The following is an 18,756-nucleotide window of genomic DNA, read 5'->3' as shown; positions in this document are numbered from 1 at the left end:
GCATAGGGTATCTAATTGGTGACAAGTTAGAAAAGTCCAATATATAGGATGTTGTCAGTATGAAGAGGGCTTTTTTGCATTAAAATTTTGGACTTTATTAAATCTTCCAAAAATACTGAAACCTTACAAATTTGAGATAGGCTATACCAGTAAAAATGACATCAGGAAGCATCTATTTTATGAAAATAGGTTTAAAATGTAATAAAGAAGCTGAGAGAAAAGTTAGTGAATGAATTGATACTTTAAAAGTGCAAAAGTAATGTTTAATTTCATTCATTTGTTTTTTCATGCATTCATACATAAAACAAATTCAGGCAAGGTGGCAGATATTCTGAATACAAAGATATGTGAGATTTGCAAATGTATTCAAAGGGATGACAATGAAATGTTTTAGAAACGTTAATTATATTATTTGATGTTGACATCTACGGCAAAGAGGTTAGGAAAGAGGGAGTAAATGAGGATGAAAAGTTAGGTAAAACATCACAGAAGATATTAAATTTGTATATCACAAAGGATTATTAGAGTTTTTCCAGATATGCAATCTAAAAGTTAAGTGTTGAATCATAACAAGGGTGCAGAGAATATCTCACTTTCATCTCATTCAAATTTTGAAGAAGTGCTTTATTACAGAAAATAACCTAAGGATAATGTTGTACCAACATCATAATGTCTTCAGTACATTGGCATAGGACTGAAAGGGGAGGATTTATGTTTCAGAGCTGTGGACCAAACTCAATCATGGAATGTACTAGACTCGAGGAACCAGGAATCCAGAACCCTGAGATGATTCTAGTAAAAATTCAAAGACATCTAAAAATTGAGCTCTAATTCACTCAGGGTTGTTTGTGTAGACTACCATATCACCAGATTTCTAGAAAACATTGGTAGATGCTAGAAAGTTTCTATGTGATAAACAACATGAGCACTGGATTGGCAAAAGTGTGCTTCTACTGGTCTGACAAACCTCCTTCTATGTCAGCAGGAACTGTCTATTTCTTTAAGATTTTATTTATTCCTTTGAGGCAGAGAGATACAGAGAGAGAGCATGAGCAGGGGGAGAGGCAAAAGGAGAGGGAGAAGCAGACTTCCTGCTGAGCTGGGAGCCTTATGTGGGGCTCAGTCCTAAGATGATGACACAACCTGAAAGCAGATGCTAAACCATCTGAGCCACCCAGGCTTCCCAGCAACAGTTATCTAAAGCAATAAGGGATTTGACAAAGTTGAAACACTATCTTTCCACCTATAAGTATGTTCTTTTGTGTCATGGATTTTGTACATACATATTTTTATCCTTTTGTTGTGTCTGCTGACATTTTTAAGTCAATCACATTAATTTCTTCTAATACCATGTAGAAATACAAATATGCTATATTTTCTAAGCTATGTTGAATCTAAGGAATTCAGGATACAAAAGAATAAAATATCTCCTAGGAACAATTGTCATTTATTACTGATGTTAGAAAACGTTTTGAAGATTTTCTGACTGCATGATTACTGGCTTGCTGTTTTGCCTCTCTGAGGGGTGTTTGTGTTGTGGCTAGTGGAAGGAGCTGGAGAAAGGATAGTTCTGTCCCTAGGAAATTAATTCTCATACCTCAGAGATCAAAATGTTCTGGGAACTTGAAGAGGCATTTTCATATACGAATTCCATTTTTTATGCTTAAACTTCACTTCAGTGTGTATTTTTAGTAATAGTTTATAATCTGAACAATATTTTTTAAGATTGTGTTTATTTATTTGAGAGGGAGAGACAGAGAGAGAGAGGGAGAGGGAGAGAAAGAAAGCACGAGAAGAGGGGAGGCGCAGAAGGAGAGGGAGAAGCAGGCTCCAGCTGAGCAAGGAGCCCTCACGTGGGGCTTGACCTCAGGACGCTGAGATCATGACCTGAGCCAAAGGCAGCTGCTTAACTGACAGCCATTTCCAGGTGTGCCTGAACACCCCAAACTTTAACATTATTCACTTATGTAAATCATTAAGATTTCTTATCCCTAACTTAATCTTCTGTATTGCATTCAAAAACTTAAGAACAAAACAAAGCTTAAGGTACATAAAGAGGTAAAGTGCTACAATAACAAGCTGATATGGATAACACATGATTCTCAAGACGGTATACACACACACACACACACACACACACACACCAGGGTCCCTGGGATCACTACCACCATATATCCCATGATCCCCTGGTAGCCTGCCATTCAAAGACTGTAGTTTCATATCCTAGAAATTCACTACAGATACCTGTGTTATAGCTATGGAATACATTTATATCATTTTTATATCACTGAATCCCCAATACGTTTGGCCTAAATTTTGAGATTACATATCTCAGCAGCATAGATGCCTTGCCACTTTAATAATGTAACTGTGTATTATTATTCCTCTAAAAGATTTGTTAGTTACTCAGCCATAACAGGATATGGGAATGGCTTTGGAATAGAAATGAAGCATGTATCCTGAACTTAAAAACTAACACCAGATATTATAAGGAAGTTATAACTGTAGTCTCAGCAAAAAATATCCCTACATCTTTCCAGATACTCATTTTTGCATAAAAATGAGCACCCTAGGTAAGGATATGAACCTGATGAGCTTTAATTTAAAAACACTGGTCCAAATCTCATAGACAACACCATTGGCTAAGCATAGTATTGGTGAAAAAATTTGGAGTAGGGGAATAAAGTTATAACCAATCTTAGTAAAGAATATATGTGAGATTGGGTATTTATAGAAGTGGGGGCTGAGATTGATTATGATAATAAAATATTTTCACATTTCTAGAAAAAGACTGTATAGATTCTTCAGTAACAATGGTACAATTAGGAAATAAAAAACAGATTTGAGACATGTTTAACTGATCGCTGACAACCAACCTCAGTTTGATTTGATTTGTTTACCCCTAGAATAGGCAGCCAATAACACAATGAACCTTTTTTTTAGTTTTTATATTAATTCCAGTTAATTAATATATAAAGTAATATTAGTTTAAGGTGTACAATATAATGATTCAACACCTCCATACAACATCCAATGCTTATCACAAGTGCACTTCTTAATTCCTATCACCTATTTCACCCATATATCCACCCACACCTCCACCCACTTCCCTTCTGGTTTCCCTCTCCCTCTCTCTCTCTCTCTCTCTTTTCTTTCTTTATTATTTTTTTTAGTCTCTTTGCTCATTTGTTTTGTTTCTTAAATTCCATATATGAACGTCATCATGTAGCATTTGTCTTTCTCTAACTGACTTATTTCGCTTACATAATACTTTCTAACTCCATCTGCATTGTTGCAAATGGCAAGATTTCATTCTTTTTTATGGCTGAGTAATATTCCATTGTATGTCTATGCCACATCTGAACCTGACTTGAAAGTTGTGAATCCTAGCAACATTTAGTCATTTTTCCTTATAAAGAGTTTTATACCTTTTTATCTAGTTCATACATAGACCTTGGTCAATGTCTTCTTAACACATATTTCTCACATATCTTTTCTTTATTTCTCTCTCAATATTTTATGTCATATTTTATACAGAAAAAATTTAAAAAGCCAACAAAGACCCCCTCGGTCTCCAGGATTTGAGCTATACAATGGGAAAAGGAAGCCCCTCTACAGAGCATACTAATTATAGCTGTATCCTCTCTTACACACAGTTATTTTAACCATTTGATGTGTTAATGGAGACATCTAATTGAGCATCTAATTTTTCAAAGGCTAAACACACTTCTTTTCATGTCCAATTGGTTCCTGTACTTATTACTTCAAATCTGACTTCATTGCAGCATCCAGAGCATTTTGTTATGCTGGGGAATCATGATTATATAATATTAATCTTCACTTAATTCCAGCAGTCAACTGGCAACCTTATGTTACATTATATAGCTGTGTCAGATTAAATTTATGTTTGAAAAATTATAAATCAGTTAAAATTACAGTTTCACTTTCCATTCTTTCCTAATAGAAATAAACTTTTTCCATTTCTTAGAAATTCCAAATGACCAGGGCTATGACCAGAGTACATTGCTCAGCCATTTCCAGACATTCTATCTAGTTTGTGAACACGATCATTTTCTAGATACACAGTACAAGTTGTTACATCCATGGGCTTCCAGCTGTCATTATTTAATACTGCCTATCTTACCCTCTCCCCAGTTATGGATGACACAGTGATGTTCCTTCATTGGACCCATGTCAACCAGTTGCACAGCAAGAAGAAAAAATTCTCATTTTTATATAGTAACTGAGACATTAAAGAACAACAATAAAACATAGATTTCTAGTAAAACCCTAATTATTGACCTTAATTTTTCCATGAATTCAGTTCTGTCATTTTGTTCGTGACCACAGGCAGTCCCTGTTCTTTAATAATGGGAGATTCTAAACCGATTTCATTTTTCAATAGTTATTCTTGAATGAGAACACAAGTCTATTTCCAACATGTCCATGGGATGGTGCTTTTATAAAGTTAATATTCAGTTAGTTATTCAATTTGAGGTGTGTTTTCTCTTCATGTGTATCCCAGACAGAATCTGTATCCTATAAGAGAATTTCCCTTTTTCCCCTGCAAATCTTTTTTATTGAGATGTCAGGGCCCTTGGGTCATTATTTTGCCTGACTCAGTATTCTGAGACCAGATGCTAACTTCCCAAAAACATTTGGTGAGTTGGGATAGTGCTGGTCAAGCCACCATATATGTCATTGCCATTAAATATTAATTAAATCCATGCCGTTGAAGAAATATGTTGTACCCAGAAATATGCATTTTATAAGACTGTCCATTTAATATATTATACCCTTAAATGCACCTCTGTCTTCTTTTGCCATTGACTTTACATTAATGTCCTTTGTGTCTTCCCACAAGTGAGTAATCTGCAATATTCAGGCCACCAAGTTGCTCTCAAATCTGCTCATGGATGACTGGATTCCATATCTCATTCCCTTAAATGAATTCCTTTCACATTCACATTTTACAAAGGAGTGTATTATGCTATAACTGAGCAGATAGCCATAATCTGATTTATATCACACACAGGGTGCTTTCTTAGCAAATGTCATCTTAATTTATGTCCATAACACATGCAGAAGCATGTCATTTAGTCCTCTAATGCCTTATCCTATTAATTGGTTATGCTTCTTCCTGATCATGTGAAAAATAAACAGAATGGAAAACAGCTTATAAACTGCATACTAACTAAATGATTGTAGTTGACTACCTATAAATTGAGTCACCGGAGAATGTTTTGTTACTTTTTTTTTTTCCATTAGATTATTGGCAAGAAGTCTTTAGATAGAAGGCGTTTGCAGGGGCACCTAGGTGGCTCCGTCATTAAACATTTCCTCAGTTCAGGTCATGATCTCAGGGCCTGGGATCAAGCCCATTAGGCTCCCTACTCAGTGGGGAGCCTGCTTCTCCCTCTCACTCTGCCTCTCTCCGTGCTTGTGTTCTCTCTCTCACTGTCTCTCTCTCTGTCAAATAAATAAAATCTTTAAAAAAAATTAATAGAAAAGCTTGCAGACCAGTAGGGATAAAATCTTCTCTCCTCAGAGACGTAAGATGTCCCTAAGTACTGGCCATTAATCCACACTAGACCTCAAATAGATACCTTAGAGTTTCCTTCTCTTGCTCTAAATCACTTTTGTGAAAATCATTAGGTCCCACTGTGAAACTCACATTCACTTAAAATCTCCTTTACTGTCTTTCTCCTATGATCTTACTTGTTTGCTCTTATTACTAGTTGGACCTCCACACACCTTTCTCCCTGCAATCATCATTTCAAACTCTACAGAGCTAATGTTTCCTCACAGGATTTGACAGGTTAAAAAGAAATCACAGGACAGTCCCTGCCACTTTGGATGGAGCCACAATCGTGGTTAGTCCTGACTCCATTAGTGTGTGATGAAATTGGGTACTACCTCAAAGAACAATTAGGAATTTACACTGCTAAATTCAGTGATAGTAACCTTGTGTCATTGCCCTTGATACTGTTTAGAGATAATTTTCTGTGTCTCTCTTGTTTATGCATCTCTTGAGAGCAGAGATGCTCTCTGCTCTCAAGAGATGAGAGTCATTCTGGACCAAATTCTTAAGGTTATTTTTATAGCAAATGGACATTAAAATTAGAGACAATGTCTTCCTAGGGAGCAATGGGCAGGTTTGTTTTTTCTACTACATATAATAAAGAAATTGTCTCCACCAGGGAAATGTTAGTTAGGTTTGTGTGCTACTCAAAAGAGATTGGGATTTCCTAAACTTGGGACTCATCTCCCATAACTCAGCCACTGTGTGTGTAATTCTCACCTGCTCTCTTTATGTCTCCCTGTGAACATTAGAACTCAGGTGGTATAACTGGCCAAAGATAATGTGGATATTCTAACTGCTGATTGCATTATGAGAAGTAAGCCATACAAGCCCCCAAATCTCGTGGTTTTTACTAGCATCCATAAAACTGTAGCTGGTAAAGTTTCTAGTAAGTAGGGTAATAAAATCTAGGACATTTAACAGCTCTAGACAAATGTCATCTTTCTTGGATATATGCAAATTTAAAGTCAAATTAAATATCAAAATAGAATTTATGTGAGGTAGGAAACAATCATAAGGTATACTGTGTCTTCTGAAACTCTTATTCCCAACTCCTGGTGCAGTAGACTCTCTAATTTCTCTCATATTCAATTTTAGGAGACATTCTTTTAGCTAATTAAGTTAAAACTTGCAACTTATTTTTCCACGTATTTTTATGGAATATGTATATCAGTTGCCAGGTTTGCTTTCTGAGACTCCTGCTCTGATCCTCATCAGAAATATGAGACATATATATATATATATATATAATTTTATATTTTCTTTCTTATTTCTATATATTGATATCAGTGTAAATGTTTACCTTGGTTCAAAGAAATAATGATTGAGAATTCACTTTTCTAAATTTTCAACTGTAAGCTCTGAGGTAGACTTGGTTATGAAATAAGCAAAGTTGCTTCTCATTTTCAAACAACAGTGAAAAAAAAGTCACTAGTGATGGCTTTTGTCTCAAACTGTCTTTTTGAGGATACCTATATAGGTAGCAACCTTGAAAGGTAGACACTTGTTCCTTACTTTGGACCAAATGACAGGTTCATTTACTTTTCAGTATCATGAAGATCATGCGTCCCTCAGAAGCAAATAACAATCATGCTTAATTTACATTAAAAATGATTCAAGTTCCATAAACTTGGTGCTCTTCTTTCCTAACACAATCTGTCATATGTAAATATGTCACATGGATTTCTGGGAGTCAGGAATTGGGAGTCAGGAAATAGGCACAAATGCTGAAAATCTGGCCACTTCTATTGCTGTAATTTGTCCTTTGTCTCTGATCCAGGCGTCACACATCGTCTGCCAACAGCCATGATGCTTGTAAGCTAACTTGTTGGTTGATAAGTAGGGTAAAAAACTAAGACCCTATGCAGTTCTTGACACAGCTTAAAGTCTTCCTCTCCAGCTGCCTTTCTGGATCCTCTGGGCCCTTATAACAGATGTTCTTTGCCACATAGCAAGTGGGTACTTACATTGCTGGAGTAAATTTTTCAAAAAAATATACCAAACAGATGCTTGGCCATATCAGTATGATAATCAGTCAGTAAATATTTATTGAACAATCAGTTAAAAAAAAATGACTGTCAAAATGTAAAGAAATAGAAAGTAACAGCGCATCATACATAAGAATTGCATGATATAATAGAAAAAAAATTTATACTCATCATTGTCTTTACAGCATAGTTACCACTGATTAACTACCATGCATCAGACACTATGTTACAAACAGTATCTTGATGTTTTGAGAAGTCTGTGAGTTATCAACTTTTATTATACAGAAATTTTAGATAAGGAAATTGATGCTTAACTGATACATGTCAAAGGCTTGTAAATGTGGACTTGATTTAAATATGAGAAGTTCCATATACCATCTACCCAGTGCACTCTATATTTGAGGAAAACAGTAACAAATACAAACTAACAAAGTGAGGTTGCACGGTCAATTGCCCATCTTTTAAAAATAATTTATTATGATTTGTTATTTGCACCCATACTTGTATTATATCAAAGGACTTCTAAAATAATAGTTTTGATAAATAGCTTAAATTTGTAAAAATCATTAGTTATTAGAGGTCAAATATTTATTATCTTGAAGTGATATTAAAACAGTTTTGTATCTTCTTTTATGTGTTCTTTACTCAAAAGATCATGTATACAAAATGTACTAATAAGAACATTTTTATTTATTTAATGAAATGGACAGAACAAAGTGACCCCAGTTTTCATCTTAAAGGTAATTGGTTCACTCAAATATAGAATTATAGGTAAAACAGAGTTTCTCAGGATGAAACAAATGCATATTTATACATGTGCATTTAAATTTCTAGCAAGGGGGGGGGCCTGGGTGGTTCAGTGGATTAAAGCCTCTGCTTTCAGCTCAGGTCATGATCCCAGGGTCCTGGGATCGAGCCCTGCATCGAGCCCCGCATCGGGCTCTCTGCTCAGCAGGGAGCCTGTTTCCCTCTCTCTCTCTGCCTGCCTCTCTGCCTACTTGTGATCTCTGTCTGTCAAATAAATAAGTAAAACCTTTAAAAAATATATTTTGGAGTAAATATATGCTTGTTGTGTGATTACTTTTAAGTAGAAAATAAATGCATTTCACAATCAAGTCTTATATAAGACAGTAGTTTTGACACAAAAGCTTAAAGAAGAGATTATAATATTTGATTATTATCTGTAGGTTAAATTCTACACCTCCAAAACAAAACAAGAAAAGTTATGCTACCAAATATGCCTGTCATTCAAAAGCCCAGATCTCTTCTGCAGCAATAATGGGGCACAAAAAAGACAAAAATGCAGCAATAAGCCGTGAGGAATTAGATATATTCCTACAATGAAAAGATCTTCAGAGTCAATGACACATAAACACATAACAAACAAAACTAGAAATCACATAATTTTCTGTCCAAAAGAATCACCAAAAAAGTCAATTGTTATCTACCTTCAGACAATATTTAGGGAAACACACACATTTTGCTCATTGAATTATAAGTTGGTAAGATTTCACTCTGACCCTAAGGAGGGAGAGAGATGAACCAAGTACTCCTCCTGTTTGCCTTCCAGCTAAATGTTTATGTTTTTCTTCCAAACACAGTAGCCATGGACAAAGCACATATAGTTTATTTATTGTTAAAACTTCTTCCCCATTTGACCTATCTCTAAAGTTTCTGGCTAATTTTTCCCACTCTGCCTTTATGAATGTAAATTTTTGCATTCTCATCTCCCTCAGCTTGTTGATTGGTATGTTCTATGTTTAATATTTATGTCTGCAAGATACAGTTCCTGATTTAGAAAACTCTGTAGCAAATACTTCATTGTTATATGAAAATCAATTTATTTTTACTGCTTAATGTCGATGGTCTTCTAATATATTCCATTATTGTCTTCAGTTAATCAGATACTCTCAGTGTGCATAAATCAAAGAATGCTCTCTGTTCACATGACTTTGCTTTAAACATTTTTCCCTATCCTCAACTTTCTAAACTTAAAGGCCCAAACACAATCTGATAGTAAAGTCCCAGTGAGGACTCCAGTGTTATTATTTTATCTTTAATGAGGAATTCAATGCTTCCCATTCACTGAACTTTTATGATTCTGGTCTTTATTCAAGGACATGTCATTTTTATATGCGCCCATTTCACAAATCCACAAATTCCTGAGTGGAGCTTAAGAAATCAGTACTTCTAACTCAATCATAGAACGAACACTTGTCTGTAAATATTATAAAGACCTGAAAACAAACTTGCCTCTGACAACATGATTTGTTCATTCTATAATCCAAAAATATTTAAGTAAAAACAACAACAACAATAAAAACACAGAACATTTTTTCCCAGCGTCAGGCTCTTAGTTCATTGTATTGAAATTTAACAAAACAATGACGTCAACCAAATAAACAAATTAGTTTTATCCTGTAAAAGCTTTGTGAAGACCTGGGTCAGTTCTCAGTTCTGGAGGAGCATTAAAGCAAAGCAGAAAAACAGTCTCAACTCAAATAGTACAAAGAAGCCTGGATTGGTTGAAGAAGATATTTTTAATGTTAAATAATAAGCAGTGACAACAGACTGCATTTCCCATTAATGCAATGGGAAATGAAAGGGCAGAGAATAAGATATGAATTTGGCAGAAGAGTGCAGTTGGTGGGTCATAGCTCTATTTTAATTTTTTGAGAAACCTCCACAATTTTTCAAAGTGGCTGCTTCAGTTTGCATTCCCACCAAGAGGGTGAAAGAGGATTCCTCTTTCTTGACAACTTCTCCAGCATTTGTTGTCGATTTTTGCCATTCTAACTGGTGTAAGGTGGTATCTCAATGTGGTTTTGATTTGAATTTCCCTGATGGTTAATGGTGATGGACATTGTTTCATGTGTTTGGTAGCCATTTGTGTGTCTTCTTTGGAGAAGTGCCTGTTCATGTCTTCTGCCCATTTTTTGACTTGATTTCTGTTTTTTTGGATGTTGAGTTTGAGAAGCTCTTTATGGATCTTGGATATCAGGTCTTAGTGTCATTTGCAAATATCTTCTCCCATTTTGTGGGTTGCTTCTTTGTTTTGTTGACTGTTTCCTTATCTGTGCAGAAACTTTTTATCTTGATGAAGTCCCAAAAGTTCATTTTTGCTTTTATTTCCCTTGCCTTTGGAGACGAGTCTTTAAAGAAATTGCAGTGGCCGATGTCAAAGAGGTTATTGCCTATGTTTTCCTCTAGGATTCCTGTCTCACATCGAGGTCTTTCATCCATTTGGATTTTATCTTTGTGTATGGTCTGAAAGAATGGTTCAGTTTCGTTCTTCTACATGTTGCTGTTCAATTTTCCCAGCATAATTTATTGAAGAGACTGTATTTTTTCCATTGGATATTTTTTTCCTGCTTTGTCAAAGATTATTTCACCACAGAGTTGAGGGTCTATATCTGGGCTCTCTATTCGGTTCCATTGGTCTATGTGTCTTGTTTTTGTGCCTGTACCATGCAGTTTTGATGATCCAGCTTTGTAATATAGCTTGAATCAGGCAACATGAGGTCCCCAGCTTTGTTTTTCTTTTTCAACATTTTCTCGGTGGTTTTGGGGTCTTTCTGGTTCCATAAAAATTTTAGGATTGTTTGTTCCAGCATTTTGAAAAATGATGTTGGTATTTTGATTGAGATGGCATTGAAAGTATAGATTACTCTGGTCAGCATAGACATTTTAAAAATGCTTTTTCTTCCAATCCATGAGCATGAAATATTTTTCCATCTTTTTGTGTCTTCTTTAATTTCTTTCATGAGTTTTTTATAGTTCCTAGAGTATAGATCTTTTACCTCTTTGGTTAGCTTTATTCCAAGGTAGTTCATGGTTTTTGGTGCTATTGCAAATGGAATCAATTCTCTAATTTCACTTTCTACAGTTTCATTGTTAGCTTATAAGAAAGCAACTTATTTCTATGCATTGATTTTGTATCCTTCCACATTAATGAGTTGCTGTATGAGTTCTAGTAATTTGGGGATGGAGAATCTTGGGTAGAGTATCATGTCATCTGTGAAGAGATAAGAGTTTGACTTCCAATTTGAATGCATTTTATTTCTTTTTGCTGTCTGATTGCTGTTGTTAAGACTTCTTGTACTATGTTGAACAACAGTGGCAAGAGTGGACATTCTTGTGTTCCTGATCTCAATGGAAGGCTCTCAGCTTTTCCCCCATTGTAATAATATTTGCTGTGGATTTTTCATAGATGGATTTTATGAAGTTAGTAATGTTCACTCTATCCCTATACTCTGAAGAGTTTTAATGAGGAAAGGATGCTGTATTTTGCCAAATGCTTTTTCTGCATCAGTTGAGAGGACCATGTGGTTCTTGTCTCCTCTCTTATTTATGTGTTTGATTTGCAAATGTTGAACCACCCTTGCATCCCAGGGATAATTGTCACCTGGTCATAACGGATAATCCTTTTAATGTATTGTTGGATCCTATTAGGTAGGATCTTGTTGAGAATCTTGGCATCCATTGAGAGGACCATGTGGTTCTTGTCTCCTCTCTTATTTATGTGTTTGATTTGCAAATGTTGAACCACCCTTGCATCCCAGGGATAATTGTCACCTGGTCATAACGGATAATCCTTTTAATGTATTTTGGATCCTATTAGGTAGGATCTTGTTGAGAATCTTGGCATCCATATTCATCAGGATAATGATCTGAAATTCTCCTTTTTGATGTGGTCTTTGCCTGGTTTTGGGATCAAGGTAATGCTGGCCTCATAGAAAAAGTCTGGAAGTTTTCCTTCTGTTTCTATTTTTTTGAAACAGCTTCAGGAGAATAGGTATTATTTCTTCTTTGAATGTTCGATAGACTTCCCCAGGGAACCCGTCAAGCCCTAGAATCTTGTTTTTGGGAGATTTTTGATCACTGCTTCAATCTCATAATTGGTTATGGGTCTATTCAGGTTGTCAATGTCCTCCTGTTTCAGTCTTGGTAGTTTATAGGTTTCTAGGAATGCATCCATTTTTTCCAGGTTGCTTGATTTATTGTCATATATCTGTTGATAATAATTTCTGATAACTATATTTATTTCCTTGGTGTCAGTAGTGATCTCTTCCTTCTCATTCAAAATTTTATTAATTTGCATCTTTCTCTTTTCTTTTGGGTAAATCTGGCCAGTGGTTTATCAATCTTATTAATTCTTTCAAAGTACCAGCTTCTAGTTTTGTTCATGTGTTCTACTATATTTCTGGTTTCTAAATCATTGATATCTGCTCTAGTCTTAATTATTTCCTTCTCGTGCATGGGTTAGGTCTAATCTATTGTTTATTCTCCAGATCTTTAATGTGTAAAGATATTTGGTATATTTGGGATTTTTCCATTTTTTTGAGTGAGGCTTGGATGGTTACGAACTTTCCCCTAAGGACCACCTTTGTCATATCCCATAGGTTTGGGATCATTGTGTCTTCATTCTTTTGTTTCCTGTGGATTAATTTCTTCTTTGATTTCTTGATTGACCCAAATATTCTTGAGCAGAATGGTCTTTAGCTTCCAAGTGTTTGAATTTCTTCCAAATTTTTCTTGTGATTGAGTTCCAGTTTCACAAAATTGTGGTCTGAGAATATGCAGGGAATAATCTTAATATTTTGATATCAGTTGAAACCTGATTTTGTGAGCCAGTATGTGTATTATAGAGAATGCTCTATGTGTGCTCGAGAAGAATGAGTATTCTGTTGTTTTAGGGTGGGATGTTCTGTCTATATCTATATCTATGAGGCCTATCCAGTGTGTCATTCAAAGCTCTTGTTTCTTTGTTTATTTTCTGCTTAGTTGATCTATCTATTGCTGAGAGTGGAGTGTTAATGTCTCCTTTATTTAATGTTTTATTATCAACATGTCTCTTTATTTTAATTAACAGTTGGTTTATGTAGTTGGCTGCTCCCATGTTAGGGGCACAGATATTTACAATTGTTAGATCTCCTTGTTGGATAGACCCTTTAAGAATGATATAGTGTCCTTCTGTATCTCAAACTACAGTCTCCAGCTTAAAATCTAATGTGTCTAATATAAGAATTGCTATGCCAGCATTCTTTTGAGGTGCGTTGGCATAAAAGATAGTCCTCCATCTTTTCACTTTCAGTCTGGATGTATCTTTGGTTCAAAATGAGTCACTTGTAGACAGTATATGAATGGGTCCTGTCTTTTTGTCCAATCAACAACTTGTGCCTTTTTATGGGAGCATTTAGGCCATTTACTTTGGGAGGGATTATTGACATATAAGCTGTTACTGTCATCATGTTGCCTGTGAAGTCCTTGTTTCTATGAGTTGTGTCTGTATATCTCTGTTCTGTATCATTCTTGGGGGCTTTTTCCTTTTATAGACCCCCCCCTTCCTTAATATTTCTTGCAAGGCTGGTTTAGTGGTCACATATTCTTTCAGTCTCTGCTAGTCCTGGACACTTCTTATCTCTCCATCTATTCTGAATGACAGTCTTGCCAGATAAAGATTTCTTGGCTGCATATTCTTCCTACTTAGTACCCTGGATATGTCTTGCCAGCCCTTGCTGGCTTGTCAGGTCTCTGTGGACAGGCCTGACATTATTCTGATGTTCCTTCCACTGTACATAAGGAATCTCTTCCTCCCAACTGTTCTTAAAATGGTTTCCTTCTTTCTAAGATTTGTGAGTTTTACAATTACATGCCGGGGTGTCAGTCTTCCCTCACTGATCAGGGTGTCCTCTCTGCCTCTTGGACACAATCGCTTGCTTCATTCCCCAGAATAGGGAAGTTCTTGGCAACAATTTGGTCAAATATATCTTCTAGTCCTCTCTCTCTCCCCACCACTTCAGGGATCCCAATAATTCTGACACAGGAATGTTTCATGGTACCATTTATTCCTCTAATTCAGTTTTCACAGATTTTAAACTGTTTGTTCCAGGCCCCCTCTTGCTCCTTCTTCTCTATCAGTTTGTCTTTAAGATCACTAATTTGTTCTTATACCTCATTTACCCTAACTGTTAAGAGTAACTAGATTAGATTGTATCTTATTGATAGCATTTTTAAGTTCTGCCAGATCTGCTGTCATTTTTGCCCTAACAAATCTGTATTGCCATTAATAATTTTCTTCAGCCTAACTATTGTCTTCATAACTCTTACCCTGAAGTCTATTTCTGACATCTTGCTTATATCCATATGCATTAGATCTGCTGGAGAGGCCATTGTTTCTGGGTATTATCTTTATTGGGAGTTCCTTCTTCTTTTCATTCTATTGAGTTGTGGTTGAGGGGATGTACAGCCAAAAATATCAACCAGTATATATTGTTTTCCCCTGGTGTTGGGGTTTTACAGTTTTGTGGGGACCCTGGTTTTTGTCCTCTTGTTCTTTTAGCTATCTTATGACCCAGCAATTGCACCACTGGTATTTACCATAAAGATACAGATGTAGTGAAAAGAAGGGCCATATGCACACCAATGTTCATAATAGCCAAAATGTGGAAAGAGCCATGAAGACCTTCAACAGATGAATGGATAAAGAAGATGGGGTCCAATACAATGGAGTATTATTCAGACATTAGAAAGGATGGATACTCAACTTTTACCTCAACATGATTGAGACTGGAGGAGATTATGCTAAATGAAATAAAAACAATAAATCATGGAACACTACATCAAAAACTAATGATATACTGTATGGTGACTAATACAGCACAACTATGAAAAAGAAAAGAGTAGTGCCTGGGTCTCTCAGGGGGTTAAAGTCTCTGCCTTCAGCTCAAATCATGATCTCAGGGTCCTGGGATCAAGCCCTGCATCAAGCTTTCTGCTCAGCAGGGAGCCTGCTTCCCCCCTTCTCTGCCTGTGTCTCTGCCTACTTGTGATCTCTGTCTGTCAAATAAATAAATAAATCTTTAAAAAAATAAAAACAAAACAAGAAAAGGAAAGAAAAGAAATAGATCTAACACATGAACATACACAAAGAATTTGGCAAAAGAACTGAATCAAAAACAACCTGCCAGTTTCCAGGACATTTTAAAAGTAAACAAAACCTCCCTTTTCTTATCTACTTTTTAATGAGACTACAGTGTCTTCATGAAAGATGGCCATATATGCCAGTTTAAAATAAGATTATACATTTAAATGACTTCTTACTTGGAAGGGTCTTATCTGCCAGTTTATTGATGTGAATTGGAATTTAAACTGTTTAACATACTGGACTCAACATCAATTTATTGCGCTTGTGTATATATACTTATATACAAGAATGTATTTATATGTACATATATATTTGTTTATATATTTATGTGTTATATATTAACATGTAATATTAATTATATATTAACATATGCTATATATAAATATTTGGTAAAAGCTTTAATAACATCTTTATGAAATAACTCCTGTACTTAAATTATTCCATTAAAGCATAGAATGCAATAATTTTAGTATAGTAAAATTTAATTATCCCCCAAAGAACCCTGTACCCTTGAGCACTTACTTCCCATTGTCCTTATCACTAACACTACCCACTTACTTTTTTTTTAATGAGTTTTTTAAAATTCATTTTTTTTTTCAGTGTTCCCAAACTCATTGTTTGTGCACTATACCCAGTGCTCTATGGAATATGTGCCCTCCATAATATCCACAACCAGGCTACCACTTTCTGTTTGTTTTCATTATAGCTAGAGTGGGTGAACTCATTGCAGTCTTGATTTGCACTTCTCTGATGAACAATGATGTTAAACATATTTACGTGTGCTTATCTTCTATTTCCATTTTTTCTTTGGATAAGTATCTATTCAGATTCTCTGCCTATTGTTTAGTTGGATTATTTGTCTTTGTTCTTGCTATTGAATTGAGAGTTCTTATAGATTCTAGATACATGTGCCTTATCAGATACATTATTTATAGATATATTTTCCATTCTATGGCTTGATATTTTATTTTTTTGATAGCATCCTCTGAGGAAAAAAAATTAAATCCAATTTATCTATTTTTTCTTTTGTCCCTTATGATTTTAGTGTCATATCTAAGAATCCCTTGTTAAACCAAAGTCATGAAAATTAACTTCTATGTTTTACTTTAAGGTTTTCATAGTGTTAATTCTTATGTATAGTTCTGTGATCCATTTTGACAAATTGTTGTGTATAGTGTGGAGGAAAGTGTCCATCTTCATTCTTCTGCATGTAGATATACCATTTGTTGAAAAAAAAAATTTAAGGAGCTTCTTTCCCATTGAAATGTCGTATTACCCACTCTGCAATAAGGAATTTCATTGACTTTTATGGCTGGATTCTGAGACAGCTTTTAAATCTATGAAATCTACCAAGTTATAAGAATGTCTGGGTTACTCATGGTGAGCCCTGATAATTTATGCTTTCAAGGTGACTCAGGATGGTGGATGACCACACCAGAAAGATCAACCAGATGATCAGACGACAAACCAACCTCAGGGGGCATGTGGGGCTGAAGATGAGTTAGTTATGTGATCAATGACTCTATCACTCATTACTTATTACTTATTACATTTTATTACTTATGTAATGAAATTCCAATAAAATCTCTGGATGCCATACTTAGAAAAGTTTCCCTTTGGCAGTACTCTGTGCATAATTTTACATGTCAATGTGCTAGAAAGGTGGTAATATTTTTGCATGTTTGAAACCTTCCCAAACTTCACCCTATATATCTCTCACTTTTGCTGGTTCTATTTTTATCCTTTTGCTATAATAGAGTTAACCATAAATACAGCATTTTCCTGAGTTCTGTGAGTTGTAAAAAGTTATTAGACTTCAAGTATTTTTTTTAAGATTTTTATTTATTGATTTATTTGAGAGAGAGACAGTGAGAGAGAACATGAGTGAGGAGAAGGTCAGAGAAAGAAGCAGACTCCCTGTGGAGTTGGGCAAGTATTTTTTTTTTAAGATTTTATTTATTTTGAGAGAAAGACCATAAACGGGCTTTAAGAGGAGAGGCAGAGGCAGAGGTAGAGAGAGAATCTCAAGCAGCCTCCACCTTGAGCATGGAGCCTGCCATGGGACCCAATCTGGGAATAATGTTCAAGCGTTGCATAGTTTTGCCTTAGTCTTCACTTTTTGCTTATATAGAGCCACAAGTTCAGCCAAATGTATAAAAAAATAGACCTTCTAGGTATTCCTTGGGTATTTGCTCACTCTTGCACATGGCCTTTTAGACCCCCCAAAATAAGAGCTTTTCAACGCTGTCTGTGGTTGTACCATTTCCCAAATTTTCCTTTTAATAGCCTTTTGTTTGTTTCTACTGGTATTACAGGTTTAGGCAGCTATGATGTTAAACAATTGCCACCAATTTCTTTGACAAACAACTGGAGGGTAGGATTTTTCTCATTGAGCAAGCCATGTTTTAAGGTCAAATAACAGCAAACTGCCATACAGATCAAATATTGACACTACTCTGTTAATGTCACTTTTGAGAGTTCTCCAGACCTTCTCTGCACATCTCCCCTCTCAGAGGCTTTTAGGTTGCCAGTTTTCACAGCTATTTTTGTTAAAGTTGATTTTCAGTGGTACCCTGGAACTGGAAAAAGGAGGTTGGAAAGACAAGTTAAAAAGCTACAAAGCTCACTGTTCATGATAGCATTCAGATTTTTTTTTTCCTCCTTGGATAAATGTTCATGAAATTTTTGCAAACTTTTGGTCAATTTCCAGTTATGAAAATGTTGATTTAGACAATTGGTCTGTGTTCTCATTGCTTATGTTGAGGAGCAGATTTTAAGTTTATATTCCACCATTTCAAGGGTGTTTGGTGCCCTACACAATTTTCTTTTTTTTTTTAATTTAACTTAATTTAATTTAATTTTACTTTATTTTATTTTATTTCGTTTCAGTGTCCCAGCATTCATTTTTTTATGCACTACACCCAGTGCTCCATGCAATACATGCCCTCCATAGTACCCACCACCACACTCACCCAACCTCCCATCCCCCCTCCCCTCCAAAACCCTCAGTTTGTTTCTCAAAGTCCACATGGTTCCTCCCGCCCTCCAATTTCCCCCAACTCCCTTCTCTCCCATCTCCCTATGTCCTCCGTGTTATTCTTTATGCTCCACAAGTAAGTGAAACCATATGATAATTGACTATCTCTGCTTGACTTATTTCACTCAGCACAATCTCTTCCAGTCCCATCCATGTTGATACAAAAGTTGGGTATTCATCCTTTCTGATGGAGGCATAATACTCCATAGTGTATATGGACCAT

Source organism: Mustela erminea, chromosome 15 (assembly GCF_009829155.1).
Source record: "Mustela erminea isolate mMusErm1 chromosome 15, mMusErm1.Pri, whole genome shotgun sequence".
Lineage (NCBI taxonomy): Eukaryota > Metazoa > Chordata > Mammalia > Carnivora > Mustelidae > Mustela > Mustela erminea.
The sequence above is the reverse complement of the archived record's forward strand: the minus strand, read 5'-3'. Positions refer to the sequence as shown.